This window comes from Carassius carassius, chromosome 26 (genome assembly GCF_963082965.1).
Source record: "Carassius carassius chromosome 26, fCarCar2.1, whole genome shotgun sequence".
NCBI lineage: Eukaryota > Metazoa > Chordata > Actinopteri > Cypriniformes > Cyprinidae > Carassius > Carassius carassius.
The window spans coordinates 22,482,024-22,502,174 of NC_081780.1; the positions used below are offsets into that span (position 1 = coordinate 22,482,024).

General features: G+C 42.5%; 1 protein-coding gene and 1 pseudogene; both read left to right on the plus strand.

The window, feature by feature from the left end:
- LOC132106083 (gastrula zinc finger protein XlCGF49.1-like) overlaps window positions 1-20,151 on the plus strand; it is a 473,864-nt gene that overhangs the window by 250,992 nt on the left and 202,721 nt on the right.
- LOC132105364 (zinc finger BED domain-containing protein 4-like) lies at window positions 4,887-10,446 on the plus strand (annotated as a pseudogene).

Here is a 20,151-nt window from a genome sequence, read left to right on the forward strand (position 1 = left end):
CAAGTTACCAAAAGCGCGGGGGGGGGGGGGAGGGGGTGGTCTGGGCTGAAGAAAATGGAAATGGACCAAGTGACCGAGCGATTAGTTGAAGAAGTGCGGAAATACAGCCATCTGTATGACTCGTCTTCTGCAGAATACAAAGACTGCCAGATGGCAGCGAATTCGTGGAGAGAGATTTCCTCCAACGTCGGAATCTAAACACAGTGGAACATTAAAACCCGCCCCCGCCAACTAGCGGAGTGAGCATTTATACTTCTGCGTTATGTCTGCGTTGCTCTGCAGTTGCACCGCCGAAACGCTAGTTGGCGGGGGCGGGTTTTAATGTTCCACTGTGTTTAGATTCCGACGTTGGAGGAAATCTCTCTCCACGAATTCGCTGCCATCTGGCAGTCTTTGTATTCTGCAGAAGACGAGTCATACAGATGGCTGTATTTCCGCACTTCTTCAACTAATCGCTCGGTCACTTGGTCCATTTCCATTTTCTTCACTGAACTTTCACCTGAACTTCTGAATTTAAAAATGGCGGGCGGTGCAGAAGAACACGCCGGAAATGCGATGCTACCAAGCCGACCAATCACAGATCTTGCGGTCCGCGTCGCCGCGACGCGTAGTTACATTTTTGAGGAGGTGCGCGTCAGGGTACGGCGAAGGGTACGACGTATGGTACACGTCAATGCGTATGCTACGCCGTACCTTCTACGCGCACCCGACGCAGAAGTATAAATTGGCCTTAAGCCCCCAATGTATCAAGACCCAACGCCCCTGGCTGTTGATGACTATTTGAATTGAAGTCTGCCAAAGTGCGCGCTTGTATGTGTTCGTTAAATGCTTATGCCAGTGCTCATGTCTGAAAATAATATATGAAGAAAAAACAAAATCACATAAAAACATTAGGATATAGCTCATATTTCATCAGTAGCATATTTTTTTTTTTAATTGATGTAAATAATAAAATTTTAGAAAATTATATAAAAAAATGTTTTTTTTATTCAGCATGTGGTTCGGGCCGCATTTGAATTCGTCACGGGCTACGGGTAGAGAACCACTGCTTTATTTCAAACATTTTTAAATCGTCCACAGCTGAGTTTTGCGGGAGGCTGATCTGCGCCACGTCGCGTGAAGTGAATGTAATGAACAAAGTCATTTTCAGATGCAATGAAAAAAAAAAAACATGGATAACCTAGATTAGTCCCAGGCTCTGTTCTGAAGTAAAATAATTATAATTAATGTTAACCAAGAGTAACACATTTTAACGGATTAATCGCCTATTTTCATTTGCTGAATGTTTTCTTTATTTTTTATTTTTTAAACACGCTAAAAATTAAATTAAGTTTGTCAGAGGAAAAAAAATATATGAGTCGTGTATAGGTTTCATTTTAACGGATCAAATATTTTCGTTTGCTGCATGTTTTTTTTTAAACACGCTAAAAAATAAATCAGAGTTTGTGAGAGGAAGAAAATAGGCTATAAGAATTTTTTTTACAACAAATCCTTTAAATTTAACAAATTTATCAGAACAAAACAATAATTAAAAATATATAATTCTAATGGATAAATATAATTGCAGTATATAATAATATAGGCTTAGTAATAAAACAAAAAAACAAACAAAATAATAATTTAAAGCTAAGCATAAGGTAAGGTTTGGCTTTCTCAATCGTGAGAAATCAAACGTTTCCATATTTGTGATGTTGCCCATTTGAAGCTTAACTATTATTCATGAGGTAAATAGGCTGTGTGCGTTTCAGTATCGAGCAAAAAAAAAATCATAATTAACAATGTCATGTGCTGGCTGACATGTGCTCACGCCGAATGTCTGGTGAACGACTGCTGTTTCCAGTGAATATGTGCGCGAGGCACCAGCACGATCAAACAGCTGAAACAAATAATACTTAATTTTTTTGGTCACACATAAGGCATAATTCAAAAATGCTGGTAGTTTGAAAAATCAAGAATAATAACAGAGTTAATACTAATTATATCTATATATATATATAGGCCTTATATTTATTTACTGTTTAATAAAAATATCATGCATATGATCCTTTGTGTTAAGGTCTTCTTTTAACTTTTGTTTAGTAGACTGTAGCCTAAGACTATCCTACATTTTAAAAATTAACAAATTGTAAAAAAAAAATTTTTTTTTAAATGTTACAATGTTATATCATAATGTTATTGTTGTTTTACTTCCTTCTTTTATCTAATTTTACAATTACATTCATTTCGCAATCCGTCCCTTTGCACCACCTGGCGGTAGTTTCGCGAATGATTTTAACACGCGACTGAATTACAGTTACAACCGCGGCACCGCCGCGTAACGGCGCTGATCCACTTGTCCATGCAACACTTCTGTCGCGCCACGCTCCACTATTTTCCTATGGGTGATGTCACGCGACTTTGTCGCACCCGCAAAGCATTCCGGGAAGGCCGCGCTTCATTTGAAAAAGTGCTGCGCGTCAAAAAGCTGGCCGATGCCCATCTTTATGCAAATGAAGTCCGTCAAACGCGGCGCGTCTATTCAATAGAAGTAGAGCATATGGAGACGGAGGGAAGTCTCTTCGCATGTCACATCCTACTTCAAAAATGCGCGGAAACTTTAGTTCCAGAGTACAAAATGGAGGAGAAACTGATTGTGGCTGTCGCAGGATTCCCTAATTTATATGATCCGACTTTATTGTCATATAGGGACGACGACGTGGCTTCTTCCTCCGGAGGTAGAGCAGAGCAGCTACAATGATCATTCTCTTATTCGATTCATGACTGAAATCCACAAAACACATCACTTCCTCGAACAAATGCTTTAAATAAGCAACATTTCCCGCTTGGTCAAAACCACGCCCATAGCGGCAAACAGAGGAACGCCCATCAACGTACAAATGTGGGGAGGCGTCGCGACACCACGCGACAGTCGTGTCGGACAAGTGGATCAGCGCCGTAAGCCCCAGATAGGATGGCCACCTACTGTACCTTGAATTAAATCGAAGAATTAATCAGTTTAAATATCTCAGCAATGATGCTAATGACAAACCATGTGAGGTTAACCCAGAAAGTGACGAACCATGTGAGGTTAACCCAACTCAGTGGCCATACTGTACAAAACTGGTGCCTGCTCAGGTTATTACCACTACTGATTGGAGAGAAAATTCAGTCCCCGAGTGAAAACAAAATTTGGCAACTTGTCATACAACTGCAAGAAATGGTCTCTCTCATTTGTGCTCCAGCCATTTCAGCTGGACAGATAGCATATCTTTTCCAGGCTTATCTGCAGGCTTGTAGTCTCTTTGCACCTGTTGTTGTAGCAGAAAAGGCAACTGAGTTTTTTCTTGAGGACTTCAATGACTACATCAGGGAGTCTGTTTCAAACTATGATTTTGGCCCTCACAATACACTGATTGCCAATGAGGCAACTGTCAAAGGCACAAAATACAAGAAAAACATGCTTGTGTCAATAGATGAGAACTCTGAGAGTCTTGTCATTGGGAATATTGTCATTATACTGATACAGAATCATTCACCAGAATATATTCTCACTGAAAAATGTAGGACTGTGTTTCTTCATGATGTCGGTGTTTATGGATTTACTCCAGTGCAGGGATGTTACTGCTGTGTTAAGCAAGATGACCTTATTGATTATTATCCTTTACCAGCATATACATTCTCTGCCATGGCAGTAATTGTACCACATCATTCCTTTCTTTCAGTGCACAGCCACGATGCTGGAGCAAACAGTCCCACAGCCCTTGCCAGGAGAATCTGAAAGCTGTTCAATAGATGTTATTGATGGAATTTCTATTGGTAGACAGGCTATTTTAATGTCATTTTGGGTTGCTGTTTTGAATATTTTTTCCTCTCTCCCCATTGCCAATGCACTATTAATAATAAACACCCCAAAATGATGTACTGCAGCATGTTTACCAACCTTTCCTTAAATGATGGACAACTTATATTTTCTCTCAATAGCTCATTCATTGGCTGAATCCTAATGGACTGTAAGACATTTATTCTCTGATGTTACAAGAATACACATTGTCTGATATGACAGTAATTGTTATTTTCTTTCTTCTCAGTATACATCAATGCCTACTTTTCTGATGATACTACTTTTAAAATGATAGAGATTGTGCCAAGGGCACTGCCAAATATTTCAGAATCTATTCACAAAACTATTATTGATAGAATTGTAAATGCTGGCGGCTTTACATCAACACAAGAACTCAGATATGTAAAAGAGGACGACTTTGCAGACTTACTGCCTCTTGTTAGATGACGACAACTTTTGGGAGTATTCCAAATAAGTAAGCTTGCTTTTTAAGTTACAGTACTTTCCATTACATCATGGCTTGCAGAAGTTCATAACCAATGTATATTTCACAATTTAAAAACATTACTCACATTTGGATCTGGATTGATTTTCTGGGGGAGGAGAGGATTCTGCAGTTATTATATTTTGTTGATGCCTTCAATTAAGTTCACATGACCCATCTCATATTTTTTGTCATTTTTAGAGAGTAAAGTGATCACAGTAAATCTTGAAATCATTCCATCCTCCACCACTGAAGTCAGCAGCAACTGTCTATCAATTATCAGTCTATCTGGAATTGAGGACAGCCCGTTTGCCGCGCAGTCTGTAAGGAAATCATGGCCAGAGTCTTTTAAGGTGCCATGGGACATTATGCCTTCAGAGATTCGCACTGCCATTTCATCTTGTAAGAGACCTTTACCAGGTGCAAGCAGTTTTCATCAGCACCTTTCAGCTAGCCATGGACAAAAGAGAGGGCCTATTGACATATATGGGTGTACAAGATTCCAGCCCAGCCTCCCTGCAGAAGAGACTGAGCAAACAATGGAGTCCAAGCGTACACAACTGGAAGGGATCTACAGTCGGGATGGCACAGCTGGTGCTGAGAGACCAGAGGTATAGAAGCTAATGGATTCTTCTTTCTACCTGCAGCGGTCCCACATCAATGTTTTACCTACACCAACAATTGCATCTTTAAAATCCAAGTGGCCATACTTGTTCAGTCAGAAAGGACTGTACTCCCACTTTGAGTTTCTTACTGATATTACTGTGCTGCGTAGCCTTGAACTTGCCATGGAAGAGTGTGGCAAAGTGATTGTGGAAATGTTCAAGACTAAACCGACAAATGCAAGGATGAAGGACGTTTTTCGTCAGCATGATGATGATGTTGAGCTGTCCTATCAGGTCATCCATCTTCTTCTGTCTCACATTTTTCTGAAGATGTCTCAGGACTCATTGTTCTTGCAGATGTAAGTTCCCCTACACAGAAACACACACACACACCTGCCTCTCTTTCTCACTCACACTCACACACACACACACACACACACACACACACACACACACACACACACACACACACACACACACACACACTCCTCTGACCATCTATCTCTCCCTCACTTTGCCTCTATCTCTATCTATTCCACTATCTTTACCTATCTCTTTCACTATCTCTCTCTTTCTCTTTTCCCTACACTGTATCTATCTCTGTTTTATCAATCTCTCCCTATCAATCTATCCCTATATCTTCCTCTATTTATATCTCTGTATCTCCCTCTTTCCCTCTATCTCCCTCTCTCTCTGTATCTCCCTCTATATCTGTATCTATCTAACTCTATCTCTCTATCTCTTTTATCCATCTCACTTTCTATCCATCCATCACTATCATTCTCTGTATCTTTCTCTATCTCTCTATCTATATCCCCCTCTCTCTCTTTATCTATCTCTTCCTGTTTCTCCATCTCTCATTCTATCTATATATCTATCTCACTCAGTTGTAGTCTTATTGTGTTTAATTTGTTCTATGTCCTAGGGATATGCCACTGCAGCTGACCTTGAGAGTTCACTCTCTATACCTGCAACTCCTCATCTGATACTTCTTGGTAAGTTGATTTTAGATAGGACAGTTGGCTTTAGTGTTGAATGTAGTGAAGTCAATGGTATCAAACTAAACTGTATTCTAAATGAAAACTAAAGCATAAATTTGACAGTTCAAGTCAAGTCACCTTTATTTATAAAGCGCTGAACAGTCAAAGCAACTGAACAACAATCATTAGGAAAACAGTGTGTCAATAATGCAAATGACAGTTCATCATTGAATTCAGTGATGTCATCTCTGTTCAGTTAAATAGTGTCTGTGCATTTATTTGCAATCAAGTCAACGATATTGCTGTAGATGAAGTGACCCCAACTAAGCAAGCCAGATGCGACAGGGCAAGGACCTGAAACTCCCATCAGTGACAGAATGGAGAAAAAAACCTTGGGAGAAACCAGGCTCTGCTGACAGTGCAAAACAATCACCCAATAAAGCATTACAATAATCTAACCTTGAGGTCATAAATGCATGGATTACCATTTCTGCATTTGACATTGAGAGCATAGGCCATAATTTAGATATATTTTTGAGATGGAAAAATGCAGTTTTATAAATGCTAGAAACGTGGCTTTCTAAGGAAAGATTGCTATCAAATAGCACACCTAGGTTCCTAGCTGATGAGAGATTCCATCAAACTCTTAAGATTATGCTGAAGACCTACTGAGTTTGAGAGAGACTGGGATGATGGCGTTCCATTAATCCTCTTTGCAGTTAGAGAGGTGGTTCAGGAGTCCCTTGGTTTCAGTCCGGCTATACTTGTGATTTGCCACACTGTGAGGGGGCCCTTGAAACTGGTAAAGGAGAAGTGGTTAGATGTTGAGCATTCTTCTCCTACTAACCTCTTGGACTATGTGTCTAACTTTCGTTTCAGACTTAGTAGAGCCTGTGAACTGGCCAAAGAAAATTTGAAAGCAGCTCAGGAGAAGATGAAGACTTGCTATGACCAAAAGGCTAAACATTTTGTGTTTTGTTCAGGAGACCAAGTGCTGGTGCTCTGACCAATACTGGGTTCTGCATTGCAGGCTCAATATAGTGGTCCGTATTAGTGATCGACCGATGTATCTGTTTACCTATATTTTTCCCGATATTTAAGCATTTTTCCATAATCTGGTATCGGTTTTGTAATATCGGATTCGCCGATTTACGGCGCCATCTTGTGGCCATTTTGAGATTTCCGCCATTGCAGCCCGGGCATCTGAGGAGATCGGTCAACAACTCAGTGCACAGGTAAAGTATATGTTCTACTTGGTTTGCTTTAATTATTCAACTTTATTTAACATAACAGACATGCACAAATGAGATCAGAGACATAAATTCATGATATAGTTAATTAATGCAGCTTGTTTTTAAATAATTGAGATGAACTCATTGAGTCACGTAGTGTAATTCGTCATGTCCTGCCCCAATAAAGACGTAACTTTACATGAATTAAATAAAATAGACATGAATGAGTGCATGTTGAAAATAAAAGCGCTGAATTTAATTCTCTATCTGTTGTATTTGCTCACCATTAGTCTAGAAGAAAAACTTTGTTCATATTGCTTAGCAAAAGACGGATGATCAGGAGGCTTAAGCACGGCCACTGAATGAAACTTTTGACAAGATTATCTTGTTTAAACACCGTAAATTATATTATCAGTTACTACATAACAATTATTTCGCTAATACACATAAATATACCGCTTTGTGGAAAATAATTATTTATTATCTCCACGCCTGATCGCGGTTGATTAAGTTATAGTCAAACAGCACTTTGTCAGTTGGCATTTCATGATCTAACGTTAGATTGAATCTAGATCATAAAATGCCAACTGACAAGTGCTGTTTAACTTTATATAGTCTCTGAAAAAAAAGTTTGTTCATATTGCTCAGCACCTGAATGGGTTGATGATCAGGAAGCCTCAAGCACGGCCACTGCATGAAATTTTTGACAAGATTATCTCGTTTAAACCCCCTAAATTATATAATCATTTGATTTACTACATAACCATTATCTAGTTAATACAAATCTAAATAAATGCAGCTCTGTGGAAATTATTTATTATCTCCACACGCGATCGCGGTTGAGTAGCCCAATTTATAGTTTTGTGTAAATGCATAGATAAGTTACAGCACTTTGTCAGAAAGCATTTCATGATCTAGACCGACAAAACATAATAATTAATAACACTAGTTGGAAAATGCAATGATGTATGCTGTTTTGTTTGTTACTTTCCTGACAATGTTATATATTCCAGCTAATATTATTCAGTGAATTAAATTAACATTACCCAGTGAATTATTCCTCACTCTTAAACCTATTAAATGGCACATAAACCTTCTAAAACTGTTTAAAATAAATTACATTTCTGCAAAGGTGATATAACTCTCCTGTCATTTATTTTCTACATTTTAAAACATTAAACTTTTAACATAACATTGTTGCTGATAAAGCTTATAAATCATATGTATAATTTAGATATAAATTATATAATGTAATATATCTTTTTATTTTAATTTGAAGATTTAATTTAACATGAAAAACTGCTAACTTTCAGCACTTTTTTTAAGATGACTGAAAGGTGGAAAAATCAAAGTGAGGTATGGACTTACTTCACTCAGCCAATGGCAGGAGTAGCAGTTTGCAAAGAATGCCAAATGAACATAAGCATGGGGTCAAAATGTACAACAACAAAAAATACCTCCAACATGTGGAACCACGTAAAGATACATCACTCAACTATCTTTGAAGAGGCAAAGAAAAAAAGAGATGCTGAAGAGGCAAGGACATCCAGCCACATTCAAGCATCTCTTCCTATGATGTTTGAAAAGCAGACAAAGTGGAAGACGCCTGATGTCCGCTCAAAAACACTGGACAGCCTTTCACCATGGTTCAAAATAAAGGCTTCCAGAGACTCATGGCAACTGCAGAACCAAGATATACTCTGAAGAGTGAGAAGTTCTATCGCACAGAGATGTTCCCCAGTTTTCACAACAGTATCGTGGAGATGGTTAAAGCACTGCTTAAGCCTGATAACGCAGGTTATAACTTGGCTTTTACTACAGACTGCTGGTCCAGTACAACTGAATCCCTAATGAGCTTGACATGCCATTTCATTAATGATCAGTGGATTCGCAGACAAGTAATTCTAAACACAAAAGCAATGATGGGATCACACACTGGAGAGTACATTAGCGAGATGTTTTTGGGCATGCTGGAAGAATGGGACATTGACAAAGATAGAGTGGTTCTTGTTCTCAGGGACAGTGGTGCTAACATTGTTAAAGGTATGAGAATTGCTGAACTGCTTTACATGAGCTGCAGTGCCCACATATTACAGCTAGTTGTCAATGACGGCCTCAACTCACAAAGAGCTGTCCAAAATATCCTGTCAGTGCTGAAAAGCTGTGCTACACATTTTAATCATTCAGTACTAGCTAAACAGCGTTTAGCAGTGATCCAGCAGGATCTTGGGCTACCTGCACATGCCATCATTCAGGCTGTCCCGACCCGATGGAATTCCACCCTGCACATGCCGGTCAGGATGCAAGAGCAGAGAAGAGCTCTGAACATTTATGCCAGTGAGCATAGTGGGTTCACTAGCCTGAGTGCTGATCAGTGGAGTATTGTCAGCAATCTTATTGAGACACTTTCTCCAGTGGAGGAGGTCACTCTTGAGATGAGCCACTATGAGAGTTCGGCATCATGCATCATCCCATCTGTCAAAGTTCTGAAGATGTTGCTTAGCAGTCAAGGTCCCTCCTCTCATGGGATTAAAACAATGAGACAGGAGATGCTGGAGAGTCTCACCCGACGTTTTGCAAAAGTGGAGGAGGTGAAATGTGCAGTCCTTGCCTGTCTTCTAGATCCAAAGTACAAGGCACATGCCTTTTCATCTGACACCACACTGTTGAATGCAAAAGTTTGGCTTGAGGAGGAGACAGAAATCTTAGAGCAAGATACAACGCACAAGGTGAAGGAACACATTCAGATGATTCCAGTACAGTTTCAAAAAGGCCCCGTACAGAAGAAACCCAGAAGAAACTGATTGATGAGATGTATGATACTCTGCTTGGTGCTACTAGTTCTGAAGTTGGTGGGTCTAGCCTTGAAAGAGAGCTTCAGCAGTACCTTTCAGAATCAGTGATTGATAGGAGGATGGGCAAGCCACTTGAATGGTGGAAACTAAATGAGAAAAGGTTCCCCATTCTTGCTCGTCTGTCAAGAAAGTTCCTTTGCCCCTCACCGTCTTTGGTGCCCAGTGAACGAGTCTTCAGTGAAGTGGGAGCCATTTATGAAAACAAACGAAGCAGGCTTACAGGGCAGAATGCTGAAAGACTCTGTTTTCTACACTACAACCTAGTTCTGCTTAACTGGGAGTATTAAGTTACACTACTAAATAGCTATGCACTTCTAAATAGCCAACCCCTCCCCGCCCCCACCAATATGTTATAATCATTTTTGTGCTTTATTTTTTTTACCTGTTTTTTTTTTTACCTCATCAAAGCTTTTATTTTAAAACAAAGACACTTAGTAAGTAACAGTGCACTTTAATTTTTTGGACTCAGACCCCTCTATTTATTTGTGTATAAATATAAAGGTTTTTTTTGTATGCAGGGAGTGATTGTTATACAACCCGAATTCCGGAAAAGTTGGGACGTTTTTTAAATTTTAATAAAATGAAAACTAAAAGACTTTCAAATCACATGAGCCAATATTTTATTCACAATAGAACATAGATAACATAGCAAATGTTTAAACTGAGAAAGTTTACACTTTTATGCACAAAATGAGCTCATTTCAATTTGGATTTCTGCTACAGGTCTCAAAATAGTTGGGACGGGGCATGTTTACCATGGTGTAGCATCTCCTTTTCTTTTCAGAACAGTTTGAAGACGTCTGGGCATTGAGGCTATGAGTTGCTGGAGTTTTGCTGTTGGAATTTGGTCCCATTCTTGCCTTATATAGATTTCCAGCTGCTGAAGAGTTCCTGGGCGTCTTTGACGTATTTTTCGTTTAATGATGCGCCAAATGTTCTCTATAGGTGAAAGATCTGGACTGCAGGCAGGCCAGGTTAGCACCCTGACTCTTCTACGACGAAGCCATGCTGTTGTTATAGCTGCAGTATGTGGTTTTGCATTGTCCTGCTGAAATAAACAAGGCCTTCCCTGAAATAGACGTTGTTTGGAGGGAAGCATATGTTGCTCTAAAACCTTTATATACCTTTCAGCATTCACAGAGCCTTCCAAAACATGCAAGCTGCCCATACCGTATGCACTTATGCACCCCCATACCATCAGAGATGCTGGCTTTTGAACTGAACGCTGATAACATGCTGGAAGGTCTCCCTCCTCTTTAGCCCGGAGGACACGGCGTCCGTGATTTCCAACAAGAATGTCAAATTTGGACTCGTCTGACCATAAAACACTATTCCACTTTGAAATAGTCCATTTTAAATGAGCCTTGGCCCACAGGACACGACGGCGCTTCTGGACCATGTTCACACATGGCTTCCTTTTTGCATGATAGAGCTTTAGTTGGCATCTGCTGATGGCACGGCGGATTGTGTTTACAGACAGTGGTTTCTGAAAGTATTCCTGGGCCCATTTAGTAATGTCATTGACACAATCATGCCGATGAGTGATGCAGTGTCGTCTGAGAGCCCGAAGACCACGGGCATCCAATAAAGGTCTCCGGCCTTGTCCCTTACGCACAGAGATTTCTCCAGTTTCTCTGAATCTTTTGATGATGTTATGCACTGTAGATGATGAGATTTGCAAAGCCTTTGCAATTTGACGTTGAGGAACATTGTTTTTAAAGTTTTCCACAATTTATTTACGCAGTCTTTCACAGATTGGAGAGCCTCTGCCCATCTTTACTTCTGAGAGACTCTGCTTCTCTAAGACAAAGCTTTTATAGCTAATCATGTTACAGACCTGATATCAATTAACTTAATTAATCACTAGATGTTCTCCCAGCTGAATCTTTTCAAAACTGCTTGCTTTTTTAGCCATTTGTTGCCCCCGTGCCAACTTTTTTGAGACCTGTAGCAGGCATTACATTTTAAATGAGCTAATTAAGTGGATAAAAGTGTAAAATTTCTCAGTTTAAACATTTGCTACGTTATCTATGTTCTATTGTGAATAAAATATTGGCTGATGTGATTTGAAATTCCTTTAGTTTTCATTTTATTAAAATTTAAAAAACGTCCCAACTTTTCCGGAATTCGGGTTGTAAATAAAATAGTTTGTTTAGCTCATTTGTGTTGTAATAATTGTCAAAAACAGAAGTATAACAGTAAATAAATATCGGTTCTGGATATTGGTTATCGGGTACATATGCAAATAATCGGTATCGGTTATAAAAAAATCTATATCGGTCGACCACTAGTCCGTATACCATTGATCGGAAAGTTGGTGAGTGTAACTACTTGGTTAAGACTCCAATTCGTAAAAGGAAATCTTAAATGTGCCTTGTGAATTTACTCAAGCCTTACTTTGACCATAACCAAACTGCATCTACCGAGGTCAAGGTCTTGGCTGTACTGAATGATCCAACTACTGAGACCGTAGAAGGGGTTGCCATCTCTGAAATTGCTCAGAGTAGATTGCCAAATTCTGAGATTCTGGCTGATTTAGACTTTTATTTGTCGTATTTAACTCTTTCTGAGCGCTCTGATGTAATTCAGTTAATTTATCAATATTCTGCCTTGTTCTCTGATGTTCCCTCTTGTACCAATGTCCTAGAGCATGACATTGACATAGGTCAAGTTAACCCAATTAAGCAACATCCATATAGTGTAAATCCTGTTAAATGGCAGCTTTTGCGCAAAGAGGTAGAGTATATGTTAGAACATAACATAGCTGAATCGACTTGTAGTGTTTGGAGTTCACCATGTTTATTAGTTGAGAAGCATGATGGTTCGTTCGGTTTTGTACCGATTTTCATTAGGTGAATGCCATCATGAAACCCGACTCCTATCCTCTTCCTCGGTTAGATGATTGCATTGACCAAGTTGGTTCTGCATCCTTTGTTTCAAAGTTAGACCTTTTGAAAGGCTACTGGCAGGTTCCACTTAGCCAGCGAACCCGTGAGATCTCTGCTTTTGTGACACCAGATAACTTCTGCCATTATAATGTTAGGGCATTTGGTATGTGAAATGCACCTGCCACTTTCCAGCTTCTGGTTAATTAGGTGTTATAAGGAGCTGCAGGATGTGAGGCTTACCTTGATGACTTGGTCATTTATAGTTCTACCTGGTCTCAACACTTGACAGAGCTTGGGGATGTGTTCAAGAGGTTAAAGGCTGCAAACTTGACCCTGAACCTCTCCCAAGTGTGAGTTTGGGCAGGCCACAGTCACCTATTTAGGTAAAGTTGTTGGCCATGGACATATGTCTCCAGTAAGAGCAAAAGTGGAGGCCATTGTGAATTTTGCTGTACCATCATCTCGGCAGGAACTAAAACATTTCCTGGGTATGGCAGGATACTATAAGAGTTTTTGCAGATATGTTGCCACTGTTGCTACACCTTTGACTAACCTGCTTAGCGCTAAGGTTCCTTTTGTTTGGACTGAGTTATGTCAGGTTGCCTATGACAATCTGAAGGCATTGTTGAGCAGTTCCCCTGTTCTTGCTGCCCCTGATTTTAACAGACACTAGTGATTTTGGGGTGGGTGCTATTCTACTCCAAGATGATTCAGTGGGAGTTGAGCATCGTTGTCCAGTTCTTCACTAAGCTACCTTTTATAGCTCAATAAACTCCCCACTGGAAGGGTTTTCAGGACAAGTACGGCGGATACAACTCGGGTCACTTTATGAGCTTTTATTGCGCACACAATACTCTCTCACACATAGCTAGCTTGAACGCTATTGCTACGCTAGCCTGTCAGTGACGTTAGTTAGGTTAGGTTAGGTTGTAAACCTGCAATGAAAACACAAATACCAGAATTAACTAATAAACTACACACGCAAATGTTATTAAATATCAACCCAAATTACTAGCAATGTTAGTTCACAGGCACTCACCGGCAAGGCATACCAGTCCTGACCATCAACTAAAATGAAAATGAAACCTAAATTAAAGGCGCCTGCGCACTTACTTATTAAGCATACACAGACATTCTGGTGACCAGGAATGATAATACAACAAACCTGTAACCTAGTAAGATTATAACATGAAATATAACATAAATATGCTTGCATTTGGAATGTACAGAATCATTTTCTCAAATAATTCAGAACATAATAATAACATCCATTTCTTGTAATATATATTCATATATAAATGTATATAAACATTAGATATACCTGCTGGAAAGTTCTACACCTCCCACTTGGTCTACTGATTCTAGAATCCAAGTAGGCCATCATAACCAAACTGTTAAACTTCAAGATATGAAACTCTCTCCATGATAATGCAAATAATATTGCATACTCAGATATGAACGTATTATGTCATAACTTTAATAATTATCTTTTCAAGATGGTTTTAGTGTCCATAAACAACACGCATTGTCCTTGGTAACATTACATCCTCCTTTACCGAAACACACCACCAGCCTACGGAAGGATGGTAGTGGGGAAAGTCTTGAACCGAAACACACCATGGTGGGGCTCCTTCATCAACCGAAACACACCATGGTGGGGACCCTTCATCAACCGAAACACACCATGGTGGGGATCCTTTATCAACCGAAACACACCATGATGGGGATCCTTTACTGCTCCTCCACCGGAAGCAGAACTACCAACCTCCTAACGTCCCTGTGGAGGATGGTGGAGGGATAGTTCTCCATACCTTGGTTTTTCTTGACCTGTCCGCAGAAAACTGGACAGCTTCGACATGTTCTCACCCTCACATCTCGTACCACACCCTTTACATCAGGACACGCCTCCATGACTCGACCCAGCCTAAACTGGCCCCTCAGCGCATTCTGGTCAGCTAACCACACCAGGTCCCCTGCTGCAACATTTCTAGCAGGCGCGTGCCACTTTTGACGGATGTAGAGGCCCGGATCTGCCAGCTGGCTCCATCTCTTCCAAAACTTGTCAACCTCGATCTGGATAGCCCTCAGCCTCACAACGGGGTACGTTGGATACTTAAACCCTTGAGAGTCCCCACTGGGTCCTGCGCGACCAAGCAGAAGAGAGTTGGGAGTGATGACTTCCACGGTCTCATCCTGTACCTGGGCACTGGCACCGATTGGTCTTTCATTTGACAAGTTAGCAGCAAGGTAAAGGAGGGTCTGGAACTCCAATGCCGTCAGGTTTCCTTCTTTGCCAACATTGCTTAATGCTCTCTTAAGTACACGGACAGCTGCCTCAGCTGCCCCATTTCGGTGTGGAGAGTCCGCCGGGTGAAACACCCACATCCAGTCGGTTCCTACAGCTGCCGCCTTCTTCTGGACCTGATCCTTGTCAATGCCACTTAAGAACTCGTAAAGCTCCTGTAGTACTGGCCTGGCGCCCACAAAGTTGGTCCCTTGATCCGACCAAAGCTTTCTTGGGTGACCCCTGAGAGCTGTGAAGCGCTGGTATGCTTTCAGGAATCCTTCCGTCGACAGATCTTCCACAATGTCAGCATGTACTACTCTTGAAGCCATACAGCTGAACACCACAGCCCAAATTTTCATCTTTGTTCTTCGCCTTATCGTATCTTTAACAACATATGGTCCGAAAAGGTCTAATGTCGTATACTCAAAGGGTGCGGCTGGTTCAGTTCGTTCGAGGGGGAGTTCACTCATCACCTGTTTGCACATTCTCGCTTTGGTCTTTCGACAGTGCATACAAGAGTCAATGACATTTCTGACAATTCTTGGTCCCAGCACCACCCATGCTTTAGACCTCACACGGAGGAGTGTACCAGCAACACCTTCATGGTTAACCTTATGGGCCTCTCGTGTGAGAAGGGTGCTAATCCATGCATTGTAGGGGATCAGGGGCACACCGGTATATTCCTGGGTAATGGTCTGGACTCTACCATAGCATTTTAGGAGCCCTGAAGCCTCATCCCTGCTGACAACAAGTCTGTTTAGCATTGTCACAGGAAATGTAACTCCCTTCTGGGCGGCTAGACACAGGTCTTGGAATGCAGCTTTGCGTTCCTTTACTGTCAATACTGCCTCCCACTTTGCTGGTATAGAGGCCCTGCCTACACAGGCCAACCACTTCTGCACAGCTCTGCGGACATAACCAACGACTCCACAAAGTTTAGCTAGAGAACTGTACCTTCTTGGTTCCACTTGGTCTATGAGTATTGCTCCCCACAGTGTCCCCATTTCTTTGGTCTCGGCTAAGGTCAATTTCATCCCATTTTCTGAGGATGCTGAAGCCCCACTAACTCCATCTGTGACTATTTGATCTTCACCACCAGGACTGTCAGGGTTCAATAGCTTCTTGGCTTGAGCTCTGGTGAGTACTGCTGAAAAGGCCTTTCTCTGGAGTTTACTCACCACCTCCCTAGCATCAGATGCCACTTCTGAAGCGGACTTCATAGGCCAATCCTCAACTGGATTAGACAGGAACTCAGGACCTTCCTGCCACACAGAGTTCTCACCCAGCAATTCAGGAGAGCACCCTCTCGTGACTAGATCAGCGATGTTGACCTCGCCTGGTATCCACCACCAGTCAGTTACGGGTCCAGCCTTCTGAATCTCTCCGACTCGGTTCGCGAAGAATGTCTGGAATCCATAGCTCTCCCTTTGGATGGCTCCAAGCACCGTCTGACTATCAATGAAGTGGTACCACTTCTCCACGTCTATCCGTCCATGCTTCAATACATATCCCTTCAGACGTGTGGCGAATACTGCCCCGCAAACCTCAGCTTTGACTGCATCACCTTTTTGGTTGAGGGGGGTTAACTTGGCCTTTGACTCTACTAGCCGGGTGACCACACCATATGATGTTACCCATCGCAAGTACAGTACAGCGCCATAGGACTCACAGCTCCCGTCAGAAAACGTGATTCCCCAGGATTTACCCTTCCAGTCAGATGGCGTGAGGCTCCTGTGGAACTTGATGCTACTCAAACGAGCATAGTCCTTGAACAGTTCAATTGCCTTTCCTCTTAGCTCGTCAGAAAGAGGTTCATCCCAGGTATCTTTAGTCAGCTTGCCAGCTTCCTGGAAGGCTCTTCTTACAAGGATCACTCCTTTCTGTTTCACAGGTGTTACCAGACCAATCGGGTCATACAGCCCAGCTATCTGGCTCAGTAGAATGCGGCGAGTCAGTAGGTTTGGTGTCTTTACTTCCACTTCATCTTCAGTGAGGTCAATCTCAGTTCTCATTTTTTTCTTCCTTCTGGAGAAGTTGATAGAGACCATCACAAAGAGTTTGTCTTCCTGCACGAGATAACCAACCCCCAGGGCTTTGTTATCTTTCTCACTTAGCTGGTTGGGCAGCGTCAGAGTCACTGGCTTGGACTCTATCCCATCCCGCCTCCCACTTTGACCGGACCGGACCCAAGGCTTGAGGTAAAAGCCACCTGCTTTCAGTATTTTCTCTACTCCCTCTTGGATCTTGTCTAGACAGGTTGGGTCATTGTGGGACGTAAGGAGGTCATCGACATAGGAATCTTCTTCTATGACTCTTCTTTCCTCCGTCATATCAGAGAACTGGGGCAACTTCGCAGTCTCTCGCATTGCAACTTGTGCAATGCATCCCGCTGGTTTGTCCCCCATGTTTACCCTCACGACAGCATAATCCTCAATCTCATCCTTCGGTGAGTCTCTCCATAGGAATCGATGCACATGGACCTCTTGTTCCTCCAGCCAAACCGAATTGTACATCTTGGTGATGTCTCCGATGGCTGCATGTTTTCCTTCCCAGAATCTGAGGAGCACCGCTCTGATGGGATTTAGGACATCTGGGCCTTTGAACAAAATGTTATTCATGCTTACCCCTTGGAACTCCTGACTGCTGTTCCAAACTAGACGCACCGGCGTAGTCACTGAGTGGGGATTTGGAGCGGTTAAGTGGCTCACCCACCACACAGCACCTTTCCAGCTGTCCATCACGTTCTTAGTGAGCTTAACAGCAGCTCCTCTCCCCACCATCTCGTGGACTTGCCTCATGTAAGCCTCTTTCCACAGGGGGTCTTTCTCAAGCCGCTTCTCAGCCCTCAGGAACGTTGCTTCCACAGCTTTTCGGTTGTTAGGAAGAGAGGCTGGGCTTTCCTTCCAGGGGTACTTTGCATCCCAGTGTGGCTGGTCGCTGTGGGCGTCTCTCACTCTGAAAGTTAGACCTGCCTTTATTAACTCCAGCTCTTTCTCATCAGCCAGGGACATCTCCTTTCCTCCCGGTGGGCACTTTCCACAGCGACACCCTCCACAGGTAGGGTCACAAGCAGCACCGATGCTATCCCATTTAAGCCACTCAAGGATCTCTTTATTGCACACTGCTGTTGTTCGAACTTCTACACTGCTTTCTCGCTCCAAATGGCTTCCTGACCTTCCCATTAAGTGTTTTTCAACTTTGACGGCTACCGTCTTCATTGAGTGAGCGAAGTGCGTCTCTGACTGCCAGGTGGTCACCTCCACTTCTTCGAAGAGGTCTGGATGCACACCACTCACAATCTTGCCCAGAGGACCATCCCACAACACCAGGTCGCCAACCCTTTGCAGCCGCTGTGGAGCTAATCGACCTTCTCGAGAACTGATCAATAGATCGATCTTTTCTGGGCGGGCCAGTTCTCCCGGCTTAGCTTCAGGGAAGAACTGCTCTAGTCGCTCTGATCTCACCACCCGATCCACTTTGGCGATGTCTTCCAGCCCATAACAGATCATCTCGTGAAACTTCAGGGTTCCTCTTGAGGTCCACACTTTAATAGTGACGAGATACCTTTTCGTATCAACTTTTACCTTCATCGTGCCAACACCATACACAACAAGTGAGATTGGTTCACCCGTTAGCCCGAGCCTTTCCGCAGCTTGGTGCGTAATGTAATTTGTGTCAGACGCGAGATCAACCAAGGCTCCAAGACTGTCCCCTCTCTTTGTTGTGACAGGTACGAGCATAATGAGGACTGGATGTTCTCTCAAGCCACTCTGTTCTATCAGACCCTTGCCAGAACACACTGTCGACATTGCCTTGTTAGTACAGGCTTTGCGGACAGCCTCCAACTGGTGGGGAGTCAATCCCAACTCGGCGAACACAGCCTCTTGCTCCTCTGTCGGACCCCGAGGTCCTCTCTTTTCCTCTGCTTTGTTATCCCTCTTAGTAGCATCCTTCTTAGTTGATACCTTAGGGCAGAGGAAATAGTGGTGGTCAACTGGAGTGTCGCCTTTCTTACACTCCTCCTTACGACAGAGGAACTTTGAAGTGCAGCCACTGTCAACCCCGTGAACATCCAGGCACTTCGTACATGCTTTTGCCTTCTTCACCTGAGATTTCTTTTCTGATAGGCTGGCCTTCCTGAAAGTTTTACAGCGAAACAGTTTACCTCCATGTTCTTCATCACCACACACAGCACACGGTAACTGCTTGGAGTCTTTTTTGACTTCACTTGCTGTAGTCTTAGTGAACGACTTCTTTTCCCTCCATCTGTCGCCTGGTTTCTTCCGGTAGCTTGGTCGCTCAGGGGGTTTAGCAGGCCATGGTTTGCTGGGCAACAACTGCTCCAACCTCGCGAGCAACGATTTTTGGTCTTCTAGGAACAGTAAGAGCCTGTCGAATCGATTTCCTGGGAGGACATCGTTACCAGGGTTTCTCACACACATGAGCCACTCTCTTTTCATGACATCAGGGAGTTTACTCTCCAATGACCGAATCACCAGCTGATTCTGTACTGCGTCTGCACACCCCAGGTCCGTGAGGTCCATTACTGCCCTCTCCACTGCAAGGATCAACTCTAATGTCTCCCGTGGCTGGTGGTTTTTTACAGCAGGTCGTGATTGAAGCTCCAACACAATCTCTTCTGCCGTTTGTGCTTTGTCACCATACCGGTTCACTAATTCCCTGAAGATGTCGTTTGCATCTCTGCAACGCAACAGTCTGAGTTCACTTTTCACAGACTCTCCTATACTGTCTAGCAAATTAAGTTTCTTGCATTCCCTCGACCCCGTAGGTTCTGTCTGCGCCTGGATACTCTCCCATTCAGCCTTCCAGCGCCAATAGTCTCTCCTGTCCCCGGAGAACTTAGGCAAACTTATGGGTGTGAGCCTTATTTTTGGTCGGGCCCATTGAGAGCTATTATCCCCACTAGCGTACAGACCAGGGGTCTCATTTATAAAACTATGCGTAGGATCTTTACTAAAAGTTTACGTGCGCCCAAAAGC